This window comes from Mus caroli, unplaced genomic scaffold, assembly GCF_978045245.1.
Source record: "Mus caroli unplaced genomic scaffold, Mus_caroli_1 scaffold_10, whole genome shotgun sequence".
Classification (NCBI taxonomy): Eukaryota; Metazoa; Chordata; class Mammalia; order Rodentia; family Muridae; genus Mus; species Mus caroli.
This window is the reverse complement of record NW_028227265.1, coordinates 103,795,698-103,810,194: the sequence shown is the minus strand read 5'-3', so window position 1 is coordinate 103,810,194 and position 14,497 is coordinate 103,795,698. Positions and strand designations below refer to the sequence as shown.

The 14,497-nt window shown below is 44.1% G+C and overlaps 1 long non-coding RNA gene across 1 annotated transcript; it reads right to left on the bottom strand.

Moving 5' to 3' along the window:
• Positions 1 to 299: 299 nt before the first annotated feature.
• Positions 300 to 11,453, bottom strand: LOC110300727 (uncharacterized). Its single transcript, XR_002378607.1, has 4 exons — positions 11,238 to 11,453; positions 10,088 to 10,196; positions 9,492 to 9,579; positions 300 to 909 (listed from the first exon to the last, which is right to left on the bottom strand). It is a non-coding gene; the product is annotated as an uncharacterized LOC110300727 (long non-coding RNA).
• Positions 11,454 to 14,497: the final 3,044 nt, after the last annotated feature.

Below are 14,497 nucleotides of genomic sequence, written 5' to 3'. Positions count from 1 at the left end.
GGAAAGTGGGAAAACTTAAGTGCCCAGAATTTACCCTGTGGCTGCTCTGCCTGCCCCTCCTTCCAACCTTTCTTGCTGCCAAGGAACAAGCAGAGTTAACAGGCCACAGTGGGCCTCTAAGTTCAGCTTCCAGCATGAAGAGAAAAACACAGCAAGATCTCCGACTTTGCCAACTGTCCCTTTCCATCTCATTAGGTCACTGAAAAGCAGAACCAGAGAAGAACAGGTTTTTTTTTCCCCTTTTAATTTTAATATTGTCAATTGTGATAAATTCAATTAAGTTACACTAATGGACTGTTTTCTGTTTATTCAGGGAAATTAAGTTGTAGCCGTCAAAGCTGGGGTCCCTAGATGTTTAGTTTTGGAATAAGACTGTGTGTAGACTCTCACTATGCTAAGGAGTTCAACTGGTTGCTCGAATATCTGGAGCAAAGTTGATTGGGTGGGGCCGTGTGACTCATTTAACACCAGCCTGATCCCATCTGTAAACACAAGGGCAAACATCTTCTGAGGTACCTGACACGACAGAATAAGTTTGCTGAAGCTGACTGCACCTGAACAGACACAGTTATGTTTTCCTAAGCCTGCAGTGGGGACTCAGCATTTCCCGAAGAGTTGAGATGAAAGAGTGCGTCGCGCTGGGGCTGAGACTTGGGCAGATGCATGCGGCTGAGTGTTAGATGAAACCAACAGAGAAAGAACCTGCTGTTTCCAGCAATTCCCTTGTCTCTTCTCAGGACTTCCCAACCCAAAGGTGCACTCTGAGCTGGGGGCCATCTTGGAGTGACAGCCATTGACTGGGGTCCTGGACATGGATCCAGATGACAGTAGAATGAGAGCAGAAACGTCATCATCACTGCCAACACTTGCCATTGCTGGGTTGAAAGAAGCGATGGAGTGCAGAGGAGTCTGGAAAACCACAAAGCCCAGAGATTAAAGTCACACCCTTAACACGAGGAGAGAATAGTGTGACATACTAATTTTTGTCTGTAGTGAGCTTCCAACCACTTGAGACAAACATTGTCATACTCCTCCACACAGCTGACAGTAGCTGTGGATCTTACCTGTCTGTCCATGCTTTCTCTTCCTCTAGTTTTATTGGAACTATTGGACAATATTGGTCTATTGTCTAGGTCATCGGTCCTCAACCTGTTGGGTCTCCATCCCTTTGAGGGGTGGGTTGAGTGACCCTTTTATGGGGATCACATACCAGATGTTTACATTATGATTCACAACAACAGCAAATTTACAGTTAAGAAGTAGCAATGAGAACAATTTTTATGGTTGGGCGTCACCGTAGCATGAGGAACTGTATTAAAGGGCAGCAGTATCAGGAAGGTTGAGAACCACGGCTCTAGGCTTTCTCTCCTGAGTAGCTGTGCTTTCCATCAGAGTCTATCCTTCCCATCAGATGCAGTCTATTACTTACTTCTGTTCACCCAACCGTAAGGCTTCTCTTGCAACCTCTGAAGTGTAATTCCATCTGTAGTAGCCCAACCTCTAACTTGCAGCTTTCATTGGAGAGATGGTGAAACCCAGAAGCCATGCCTGCCTATCCCCCGCTATATCCCTGGTATTTTTCAACATGAGTGTTTATAGGGAACTGAGAACTGATATGTATGCACTTGAGACAAATCAGAAGAGTGGAGGGAAGACACTCTGCATCAGAAACAAGTAGCTTTATCACCCGGGATACTAACTAACTCAAAGCCTAAGCCTTAAGAGTATTTTATTTATTTTAAAATTTGCATTTACTGCTGTTTTGCATGTATGTCTTGCCTGAATGTCTGTGTGCCACTTGTATGCCTGGCGACCACAGAGGCCAGAAGAGAATGTTGTGTTCCTAGAACCGGGGTCACAGACAGTTTTAGTCATCATGTGGGTACTGGGAATTGAACCCAGATCCCCTGAAAGAGCAGCAAGTGCTCTTAACCTCTGAGACAACCAGGTTTGAGAGCATTTGTAGTATTAATGTGGAAATGCTTCTCTGGTAGTTTAAATTGTCCTTGAGAATAAAACAGCAGCTTTCCACACCCACCCCCCATCTCCCAACCTCCAGGAACACTTGAGGTGCAGTCCTCACTGGTCCCTGTGGCACAGCCTTCTCCCTGTGCTTGGGTCACTTTTGCCCAGTTAGCTTGATTTACCCCATGGGCTTCAGTCCTGAGATTTGGATCGGGGTTCTATTTTTTTGGCTTAGGCTGAACAGGCAAGATTTTCCCTTCATCAGGCTAATGAAGTAAATGTCTTATGTCATCATTAGCGCTGGTGCTAATCCAAGCAGAACTAATATTGGTGCTGTTCCAAGTAGAATTAACCTAGCCCAACCCCCCAACAAGCCAGATGTTTGTCAGGCATTCCTCACTGATGTTAATGAATAACTCCCCGAGGTTCGATAAACATCTGAGTCCACCAAATGAACTTCAGGGACCCAGAAACAAACTGCTTGACTAATTGAGGCTGGTCCTAGGAGACAACCAAGGCCTTAGGTATCTGGGCTGAAAGTGGAGAAAGGTTCCTTTGATGGCTAAGGCACGTGAGTCTCATAGCTGTCTGGAGAGCTGGCCAAGTGGGGACAGCTAACAGATGCAAGAGGTTTTCTAGGGAGTGTCCCTTCGCAGGCCCTTCTTTTCTCCTGGGTCTGCACTGACACCAGGGTTCCCTGGGTGTCTTTCTTTGGTGGAGGATGGGAGCAAGGAGTCCGTTGCAGCTCTTGTCTCTGGAGCGCCCTTGTAGGGAAAGGAGCTAGCTAATGTCTCGGGCGTGGATTCTAGGAGAATGTCTTCCTAAGGTGGTCTGCTTCATTCTCCAGCACCATGTAAAATTTTCTCTCACTCTTCATCAAGTACAATGTATCCACTTCAGACCTGCTCTCCCTGTATTGGATCAATGCTCCCATAGGAATATGATAATAAGAACAGAAGCCATTTATGGCCTGAGAATTTACATAGAAATTTGCATACATCTTTCAACAAAGCTATATATGAGGACTAAAATGTTCCCCTTCTCCCTCTCTTTCCCCCTCTTTCCCTCCCTCCCTCTCTTCTTTTCTTTCTTTGTGGTGGTGGTGGGAGGTGAGACATTAAATCCAAAGTGCTCTACCACTGAGCTACACACCAGCCCCCATCAGGATGTTTTAAGGATAGGGATTTACGCACCGTGTTTAGGGTAGAACTGGACCAGAGAAGATCCAGAATTGAAATAAAGGCTAGCTGGAGACACACCTGTCCTGATCACCAACGATGAGGTCACATGATTAACAGGAAGTCACTCACTTATTTGACCAGAAAAAAAAACTAAGACAGATGTGTATAATATTTCCTACTTTAACCCCAAAATCCACATAGTAGAAAAATTTACAAAGGAGAGGAAGATTAAATTAGAGGGATAAAGCCCAAATAGAGGGCTTTAGGAGAATTTTTAGATTTGCTGAAATAATGAAGACACTTCACTAAAGAGATTATTGAAAAGCCATTTGCAGATGCTTAATTATTACAATTGGCTGCTCTACAGTGGAATTTATCCGAGCTGTCCCTCCTCATTGTGCTAGATTGTCTCTAGGCTCTCTCTTCCTCTCAGTGTCACTGAGATGCATACCAATGCCTTTTAATTACTACCTTCTAATGTGGATACAAAGAAAGACTCTCCTTCCCCCACCCTGTGGCGGCAGCTTCTTCTTCCTCCTCCTCTTCCTCCTCCTCCTCCTCCTCTTCCTTCTCCTTCTCTTCCTCCTCCTCTTCTCCCTCCTCCTCCTTCTCCTCTTTCTCCCTCTTCCTCTTCTTCTTCCTCTTCTTCTTTTTCTAGAATTATTTGTTTTCTGTATAGGAGTACACCGTAGCTGTCTTCAGACACACCAGAAGAGGGCATCAGATCTCATTACAGAGGTTTCTGAGCCACCAAGTGATCACCGGGAATTGAACTCAGGACCCCTGGCAGAGCAGTCAGTGCTCCTAATTGCTGAGCCATCTCTCCAGTCCTCGTCCCCACCCCCACCCCCACCATGGCTATTCTTACATCCAGATGTTCAAATATCGCCTAGAGTGACTCAGACTTATGGGCTGCATACTTCTGGGGCCCTCCCTCCCTGTGAGTCCCACCATAGAGCTAGAGATGAAGAAGGACTTGGACGTCTGCACTGGAACAAGTGACATAGCACTCAAGTCCACAGCAGAACAGGCTGACCTGACCCTGTCCTTTCTCGAGCCTTAACTCCCAAATCGCTGTGAGCATAAGACTGGAAAACCAGGGACGAGTTTGATCTGTCTCTATTCCATTTTCTTGTAAAACAGCACACATGCCCTCTACTCCTGATATTATCTGGTCTATTTGATGTCTATTCTCTCTCCCCAGGGCATACTCACTGTCTCTTTTTCTTTCTCTTGTTGAGAGTGACTGAAACTTTTAGTGCACTCAAACTAGAATACTTGGTTGCAGAGAAAGTATGTGAGAATAAATCCAGTATATACTAAGATTTTCTTACAGGACATTAGAGCAGAGTCCCCCCAACACCGCTGTGCCATTGCTGAATCCTTTTGTGCAACCATGTTTCCCAAAGCACCAGGCTATGGTGCTCACAGTAGATGTCCTGCATCCCACGACTGCTATGGGGTCGATACCTTCCATGCAAGACTGAAAGCTGATGGCCTTCTGAAACGGATATGATCAACTCCAGATTTGAGGAAACAGAGGTGCCTGCGACAGTTAGACCTAAGCATCTGCAGGGCACCCCTACACTATTCGCTGTTCTAGAGAGCAGGTTTCTAATCCCTTGAAGGATACTGACGACTGTGCTCCACACTCGGTCTATCTGAGCTGTTTCGTCCATCCCTCCCAGAGTGACCTGTGAATAACAGAAGTAGGAGCTTTCTGACAGAGGAAAAATCTCGACTGTGTCTTTGGTTTATATATTCACCCTAAGGGCCTTCTTTTCCCCTCAGCTCTTCCAATACTTGATCTTCTAGTCTTAAATTGAGACATAGTCTATAACTCTACATGACACCTTATGCAAATAAATGAAAGATCAAGGTATTTTTCAAAGGTCTGGTTTCTTGGGTAGGCATGGAGAACTAATGATAATTTTGAAAAACCTTAGCAGGGATTTTCTTTTTTCTTTTTAAACCTCTGGATCCTGTAAGGTTGAGATGTTCTTTGAGCATCTATATGCGCCAGAATTTTTTTGTGATGCAATTTACATATGTCATCATGTTTAATCTTCGGAACTTAGACGAGTAATTATAACTATCCTTTTTAATTGATAAGAACACTGACACTTGAAAGGCTAACAGAGATGGAACTGACATTAGAGCCTAGCACTGTCTGATGACAAAGCCAGTCAATGAGGTGGCTAAGGAGATCTCAACTCTGACATGAGATCCTAGCAGTATTTCTAAGAAAATTCTTTGTCAGGCTTCTTTTGCTTCGTTTGGAAGCTGACATCAACTTCTTCACATGGCTACCTCTTGGCCTAATGCTGTTGATCTGGACATTGGATTCACCCTGGCGAAGACCGTGTGATGCCGCCGCGAACATTTACCTCTTTCACTCTTTAAGACTAGTCTCACCCTGACTTGGAATAGTCTGTTACAGGATATATTTTAGTCTGCTGCTGTGTCATGTGCATATTCTTAGGTTTTTATTAATGACCACCTAGCCTCTTTACCGTCCTCCAAGGACATGATATAGAGCTGAGTACATCTATGGGGTTGCAGAGAAAAACAGACTGCTAAATCTCCCACATACTCCTTCCAGGAAATGGGGGAAGAGTCCCACCCAGAAAGGAGGAAGAACGGTTGGTTGGGGCTAGAGCTTGATGCTCAGTGCACATGAGCAGCAGGCAAGATCTCCTCCAGAGCTGATGAGCAAGAAAGGGGCTGGACTTCACTGCCTTGCCAGGAAATGGTGTGGTGCTACAGCAGACCCTCAAGAAGAGGCTAGGATGATGTCTTTATGGCAAGGATAAAAAAAAGAGCAAACCAATGACTAGAAAGTCTTCTTCCCTCCATGTTATTAACTTAAAGCAAATGATGCACTCTGGTTGTGGGGGCCCAAAGCAGATGTCTATAGGAGTGTAAGTTCATTTGAAAGCAGAGAGTTGCAAGTAGAGGTTATACACGTGCATTGCTGATGTATCCTCGCTGTCTACTTTCTTCTCCCCACTGTGTCCTCTATATCAGAAGGACAGAGCATGAGGAATGTTTACTGTGCAATCTGTGCCTATGACTAATACCCTTAGTCCTACCAATACACATTCCCAAGCCCACAAAAGTAGTTCAATCAATGTGAAAACCACTACCTCCGCTTGTTATTAAATACTTGTTATGCCTAGTTATTATTACTGGTTATACTTATGAATTTGCAACGTTAGGCAATGCTATGGTCATGAAAATAATCACCATTGTTCTTTCACACATGTGCAGCATCTTGGTCTTAAATAATCAAATACATTTTTCCATTTTCATTGTTTTAACAACAACAGCAACAACAACCCATCTCAATACAGTGATTAACATCCTTAACATAATGTTGAAACCTCTGGTATCCCTAACCTAGACACACACAAGAGAGGCAGCAGCAGCTACCTCCACGCCCCCTGTGCACCTCGCAGCATCCGCCCTCACCCCTGCCGATCCTCACACTCAGATGCCCTTGGTCCCTCTCTTGTCTTCACAGACTGTCAGCTCACCAGCCTCCTCTGATCTCTGCCCTCCTTTTCCTCCAAATTAAATCTCAACTTTTTTGTAAACCTCTGTGAAAATGACAAACTGGTGCCAGAGCTGTCTTTTAATACACAAAAGCATAAATAATGCCATCCATCAGGGCTGTCACTCAGAGAGATGGATTGCTAGTTGTCCAGACCCCCGAATGACACCAAAGCCAAAGTTAGAAAGTGTCTCACTTCTTTGCATGTTCTCTCTCTCTCTCTCTCTCTCTCTCTCTCTCTCTCTCTCTCTCTCTCTCTGCTGGACTGCTTGATTCTGATTAATGGTCCTGTCAGGGTGGGATTCTACTTGCTCGGATAATGAGTCAAGAATGTATTCCCTGTCACAGGCACAGCAGATGTCAGGGGCAGAAGGGCTCGGGGATGCCAGAAACAATATACAGTTTCCTCCTAGTCCCCTGACAGGCCAATATGCTGCACAAGGTCTAATTTATGTAGACAAAATGCAGGCGGGGCCATAGCAACCAGAACTGCCCCACAAAGTCCTAGCTACAATACCGCTTGTGAGCAGGGCTCACCGGCCGGGGTGGGCAGCAGTAACTGGGTCATGAACACCATAAGCGGACTCAATACTGCTGCCTCCAAAGGCCTGGATGCACCAAGAGGCCCAGGACCCTTTGACTTCATTAAGCTGCACTTTATATCATTATAGGAAGAAATCAAACAGGGCAGAGGGCTTCTGTTTCCTTTAATGGCTTGATTAGTTTATTCACTGTTGGGCTTGCCCACGATCGTACTGGAGCTGCTAAGGAAGGTCGGGTGCTGCAGCCGGATGCCCTCCCTGTTGTGACTGCACCTGCTGGATCTCTGATGTTCATGCACTGACACTGACTGTATGGAGGCCTTGTCATTCTACTGGTGCTTCAGGAAGCAGAGCAACTCTGCAGCAGGAACAGGGATGTGCCCTCTCCAGCCGGAGGGGCTGTGCTTGCACACAATCAACCTGTCCACATAGATTTTGTGCATATGTGCGTATTGCTTTCTTGAGAAAAATATCCCGGGCTGTTTCATGAGTTATGACATTATAGCAGTATGCGCTTCCCTTGGATATTAAAATAAGACCACATTCTCTTGACAAACAGCCCCAGCAGTTAAACGCTAAGGACACACTAGAATTGGATAAATCAAAACCAGGCAGGGGACTCACCTCACTCAGGTTGCGAAGATAAGTCTCTTGTGTTTACCAATCTCCATTTTAATCTGAACCGTGTCTCAAGAGTTTTCCATTAAAAAAACAAACAAACAAACAAAAAAAACAAAAAACAAAACAAAACAAAAAAAAACAAAACCAAACCTCAAAGACATGCTAAAACTAAAACTCTATGTATCAAGGCTCTCCATGGCTTCTAGACTTCTTTTCTACCATGGGCTTGTTTGATCGCGTCTCTGTCTTACTTTGTTTCTGGTCTTACACATTCAGAGGTAGCAAGCATCATGATTGGGCTTCAAAGCCTGACCAACATGTCCTAAGCCCAGGTGATCTTTCTCTCTCTCTCTCTCTTTCTGTCTGTCTGTCTTTCTTTCTGTCTTTCTCTTTCTTTCTTTCTTTCTTTCTTTCTTTCTTTCTTTCTTTCTTTCTTTCTTTCTTTCTTTCTTTCTTTCTTTCTGTCTGTCTTTCTCTTTCTTTCTTTCTTTCTTTCTTTCTTTCTTTCTTTCTTTCTTTCTTTCTTTCTCTCTCTCTCTCTTTCTCTCTCTCTATCTCTCTCTTTCTTTCTTTTATTAGATATTTTCTTTATTCACATTTCAAATGTTATCCCCTTTCCCAGTCCCTCCCCCCTTGGAAGCCCCCACCCCCTCCCCCCTCCCCCTGCTTCTATGAGGGTGTTGTTCCACCTACCCATGCACTTCTACCTCCCTGCCCTCGATTCCCCTACACTGGGGCATCTATCAAGTCTTCATAGGACCAAGGGCCTCTCTTCCCATTGATGCCTGACAAGGCCATCCTCTGCTGCATATGTGTCCGGAGCCATGGATCCCTCCATGTGTACTCCTTGGTTGGTAGTTTAGTTCCTGGGAGCTCTGGGGGGGGGGGTCTGATTGGTTGATATTGTTCTTTCAGCTGACCTTTCTTATGGTGCCTTTCTTATTTTTTTCCCAGCATGTCTATCCTCACCAAGTTTCCATTTTTAATTTTAAAAGCACACTGTCGGTCCAGAAGCTGAAGTAGTGTGGCAGAAAAGGGATGAATTCTAGAAGGGGTCAGTTAAGGCTTTGCCTGGAGTGGGGATCAAGCCTTCAGGCCAATTACTTAACCTTTCTGAGTTCTGTCTTTGTGAAGTGTGACTGACACTTGGCCACCCGGTGACATCTTGAGATCATGCACGTACAGTGTAGAGTATTTGGCCTTCTATTGGTGTTCACAGACAGCCAAGTAGCAAAGAGAAGGTGGCATTTTGGGTATGCATGTTGCCCCCTGGCCTAGCATCAATCCTTTCAAAGGACAGGCAGGAAAGAAATCAGAAGCAGCTCTCCCCAAAGTATCCACCTCTTGCAAGGTGAAAGGCATAAACGTGTGCAGGCTGATGAGGAAAGACATGTTGCCTCGGGGGGTGTGCAAAAAAAAATCTGTTTTTTTAATGACACACGTGTTTATTTAAATTCATTTCCTAAAGGGCACATAAAAGATTCGGCAGTACTGACCCCTGGGTAGTTACCTACAGAGGGAATCACAGTTACCTTGACTGTGTATTGTTTTTATATTAAAGTATAATTTAAAAATAAAGTAAATTAGAAGATCAAATTAAACAGAACGATCTGATGCATTTGAACTCACCTCAGTGTAAACACTCAGGAGGCTGAGGGTGTCTATAGCTCGGTAGCTGAACACTTTTTTGTAGGATGCCCTGGAATCCATCCCTACGCTGCAACAGAAGCAAACAAACACCTGTCTATAATGTCCTGGAATTTACTTGTGAAACATCATGCCGAAGCCATCGTTACAATGTAAATGAGCCCTACTTTATGAAAATTCGGTATGTGAAAGCCGAGACATCAGCTAGTGTTCTGGCAAGAAGAAAATTATGGTAAAGGACCTCTCAGGATGGAAGGGCAGATGTGGAAACAGTTGACAGTGCACAAAAGTCCCAGGGAGAGGTCACGAAACAGATGTGTGCAAAGCTTTACAATTATAAAAGGATTTCCATGCTACAAATGGCTCTTTGAGCCTCAGGTTTCTGCAACATGTTCCTGGATTTGGATGCCGCACTGAGGGGGCCTCAGCAGAGCACGGAAATCAGCATTTGTGACGGTTGAGGAATATCACCACATGGTGAATAATCTGGGAGCTGGGTCGGCAAGCCGGTGGCTGCCTCCTTCAAAAGATAAGCCGCAAGAAGCAATTTCCAGGCAACTTGTGGGGAAATCACTTACTTTGTAAAATGAACAGCTTTTGCACCGGCCTGGCCTTTGAGCGTGCCTGTTTTGGTTTGTCTAAGTGGAGGTCATCCATCACACGCTACGAAGTCCCAGGGCAGAGGCGCTAAGCAAGGTCAACAGAAAAACATGCCAGAGTGAGCACATTGGACTAAACACCAAGAACAGCGAGAAGGGAAGTTCATTTAAAGTCCCAGTTTCTACACTATTTCCAAAGCCCTGCCTGTCCCGGTGGAAAAGGATGGTGTGGAAGCTGCTCCCATTGACATCAGACCCCCGTCTAGCGTGTACTAGGTGCTTTGGACCAGCTATTGTGGTGGAACCATACAGCTATCCGACTGGCTTATAAGGTTTAAGTCTTATAGGGATGAGGACCGGTCTGTTATTCAGTCATTTCTTCTGCTCTCTAAGGTGTCCCTAGGAAGTCCTAATGAAAGGAACAGCTGGCACCCAGAGCTGGCTTGTCTCTGGTCACAAGCACAATGCACATAACTGCTCCCTGACTCACAGTTTTGCTCTCTGGAGTTTCTGTTACCCAGAATCAAGTATGGCTCAAAAGTCTTACGTGGAGAATTTTTAAAAGGAACAGTGTATATATATATATATATATATATATATATATATATATATATATACATTTTTAAATTGTTGGCTGTTCAGAGTACCAGATGCCCTCTTGTATTGTCTTTCTCTGTTCTTCCTTTAATATGGTTCATCTCTGTCAAATGCATCCATGTACGTAAACTTCCCATCCATCAATCACCTAGTGGCCGTCTCAGTTGCTAGACTGACTCAAGAGAGCATGTGATTGCATTCAAATGCTCCGTACTTTGCTTAGTCAGTGGTCCCAAAAGGCATAGTGGCACTGGCAATTTAGATATGCTGAAGAGAATCTAAAAAAAAAAAATGATTCTTTTAATTGAAAATATGGAAATACAATACGACATTTTGAAAAAGATGTCACCACCAACAAATTTTTGTTACAGTACATTGTTGTAATAGTCCCACTTTTAAAATTAGCCTTTTATAGATCAAGTATAGGTAAAAATGTCCAGAAAAAGCTAGCATCCGCAGGATTCAGCATCCTCTGGACGTCTTGGAGCACATGCCTGTGAGTGACAGGGAGGGGGACACTGTACGGTGTTACCTGTCCCTGTGTCATAGCTGGGGTCCATGAGTTCTGACGTAATGTTTTAGTAAGTTTCCCGCCCTATCTTTCAGGCTAGTTCAGGTCCAACTTCTCTGTCTCTGTGCAGTGCTGCAACTCCTGTGTGGGAAGTAAGAGATCAACTATGAGGCCACGCGAGGGTCCCCATGCTTTCTTTAATATCTAATTCATCATTAGATAGACATTTAAAAACATTAACTTTTCCCCTCCCAGGCAAACTTTGCTCACTTAGGACCTCGTACGTTCTCTTAACTGCAATCCTTTATGACCTCAACAATCCACTCCTGTGTGGTTCCTACACAGCGGACTGCATAGCTCTCCGGGGTAGAGTCTGTCTAAGCGCCCTATGACCTTTGAACATGATTAGGACTAACTCCTTAACACAGCACACAGGACGTCTGAGGTGAACTGCAATCCCTGCTTCTTACACTACTTGGCCCCCTCATTGCATAGAATCCATGCAAATCAAGCCGGTTCACTACAGGCATGGTTTTTCATGCCTAACTTTTTGCCTACTTGAAATGTCCTTTCTCCTCTTTCCCATGAGCGTATAGTTATTGTTTTAGACCCAATATCATTACCTCCCTAATAAAGACTCTGTTGTCTCCCCCAAGCTCAGCTTCACTAGAGGGAATTTACTGCTTCCCTATACTTCCATAGGGCTGCAAAGTGGCACCCACCACACCGTTGTTATCTTGCTGTTCGACTGTCTCTCCTGTCAATTGCATGGGAGCCTTATTTGGCAGCTGTGTCCCCAGTGGTGAAATCACATGTGAAATATAGAAGATAATCAATGAATATTTTAACAGTTTAAATGAGTGAATGAGAACGTCATGCCCTGTGCCCTGTGTTTACCCTGCCGATCCCCACGAGCTGGCTAGATATCCCCTATCCATCCACAAGCACTTCCCAGATGTGTAAGAGAAGCTCACCTGGTTCTACCGCCTCCCTCCACTTCTACATAGAGAGCAAATCAATCTTAGGCTAGCTTTAGTCTGGGAATAGAAAATAAGCCTCATCTCAGACTCTGTACAGTCAATTAATTTATATGGGAGGGTCTGAGGCCCCTATTCCTTGGATAAAGCAGGAAGAACTTAATGGAATCTCCCAGCCTGGCTCACCACCTGCCTCAGTCTGGCTTCTGCAACCCAAAGACTCTCCTGTCCGGGTCATGAAGACTGTCTGCCAAAAGACACCATGTTTTCCTTTAAAGGCCCTTGTTCCCACTCAGATTTTCTTAATCAAAAGCAGTGATCTACTCTTAAACTTAGAGAAATAAAATAAAATTAAATATGCCAGGCATTTTTGTTAGGTAGGGCTTTGGTTTTATTTTATCACTTTTATTACAAGTCTTGGGCTCATGGAAGAAATGTCCCAGGGCTCTGGCATCCCAGTTCCCAACCTGCAATGATGGAGAGGTGCAGTTCCCAGTACAACCTGAGAGGTTCAGGTCCCCAAACCTTGAACATGCATGGGTGATCAGAAGCATAAAGTCCCAATGATTAAAACTAACATGTTTGGCCTGTAATCTGGCTGTGGACTCTACCTGTGCAGATGTCGAATGCTTTAGAGAAACAAAAGTTTACAACATGGGAGGGTCATTCTGCCAACTTAGACCTCGTTGGATGGATGCCAGCTATTTCTATACATAAGTCGTTGTAGTTTGCTTCCCTGATTTCACCGTGGAAGCATCCACAATATTGCTATTCAGTTACAGTTAAGACAAATAAAGATGAGAGAGAGAGAGAGAGAGAGAGAGAGAGAGAGAGAGAGAGAGAGAGAGAGAGAGAGAGAGAGAGAGAGAGAGAGAGAGACCAAGGAAAGAAAACAATAAAAACAAGAGGCACTCACATATGTTATAACTAGAGAGCATCTAATTTATTATATACATTATATTAACGAGTAGAGTGGTTGCAAGGACATCTTGACCCCTGAAAGGAGGTCAGAATTTTTCCGTGTCATTTCGATCTTACTGGGTAGAGAAGGTATGCAGCAGTATGCAGGATCAGAACTGGACACAGTCTCTGGCACAGGGTAGATAACAACACAAGCTCAATGAAAGAATGCTCAAGTCAGCTCTCAGTGAGATAAAAAACAGTTCACTATTTCACTGCCTTCTGGCAAATCCCCACAAGGAAAATCTGACCCTTGTTTAATGTTCTAGTTTGAAATACTTTCATATTCATAGAAGACATAAGCATAATACAACGAATCGCTCTTTACCCTGTTTCCTGGATTTGAATGCTTTTTTTTCTTTTGATTGTTCTTATTGTTTGGATTTTTTATTTTTATTTTTAATTTTTTGGTCCCTGGTGGTGGCATCTAGGACCTTGGACATACCTGGCAAACACTCTACCATTGGCTATTCTCCAGCCCCTAGGTGAGTCAGTTCTGATACTTACCTTATTTATGATCTCTCCCGACCTGCATTTATACACACATATACCATGACTCTTTAGCCTTATGTTGAAAAAAAAAAAACCTAACTTACCTGTAAGCAGGAGGTATGGACGCTGGTCACATCTGCATCTCTTCCTGTGCAGCATCAACAGAGAGACATTTGAGTTCGACAAGATATGTGGATGGTTTCTGGCATCTTCTTACATTCACCATCATCAACACCCCTGATTGGCTCATGGGTCGCAGGCACTGTGATCTATGGTATGATCAGTCTACATGGCTAGAAAGGACGAGCTGAACTTGCCAACACTCCAAAACTAGACTCTCTACCGTCAACCAGAATCTCGTGGGCCTTTGAGTTACCAGGCTCACTGCCCAACATGGTGGTAAAACTGAGGAAGCAGTAGGGACCCAAAGGAAGCGTTTCTCTTTCCAGTATCTATGAATCTTCCCATCTTGAGAGTCATATCTTATCAGGAACACAAGGTAAGTAAAGAAAAATGGAAGCAAAGTGAACAATTTTGGAGAGATGGTTGGACCAACAAGAGTTGTGTTGGACTTTATATATTGATAATTCTGTGTGATTTGAATAACAAATATTTTATTTTTATTTCATAAGTGAAAAAGGATGCTGCAGGGCTTTATCTGTAAGCTCAGGTTTGTATAGGCTCAGGTCTTCAGGTTGCATAGTATGCACTGTTCTGTTGGAACCAGACTCTCTGCGGGCCACACATTTATCATTGTCTTTCGTGATCATTGTTCTTTTAGAAACATAACATATGGATAAGAGTGATGGCTCAGTGGCTAAGAGCTCTTCGTGTTCTTACAGAGGACCCAAG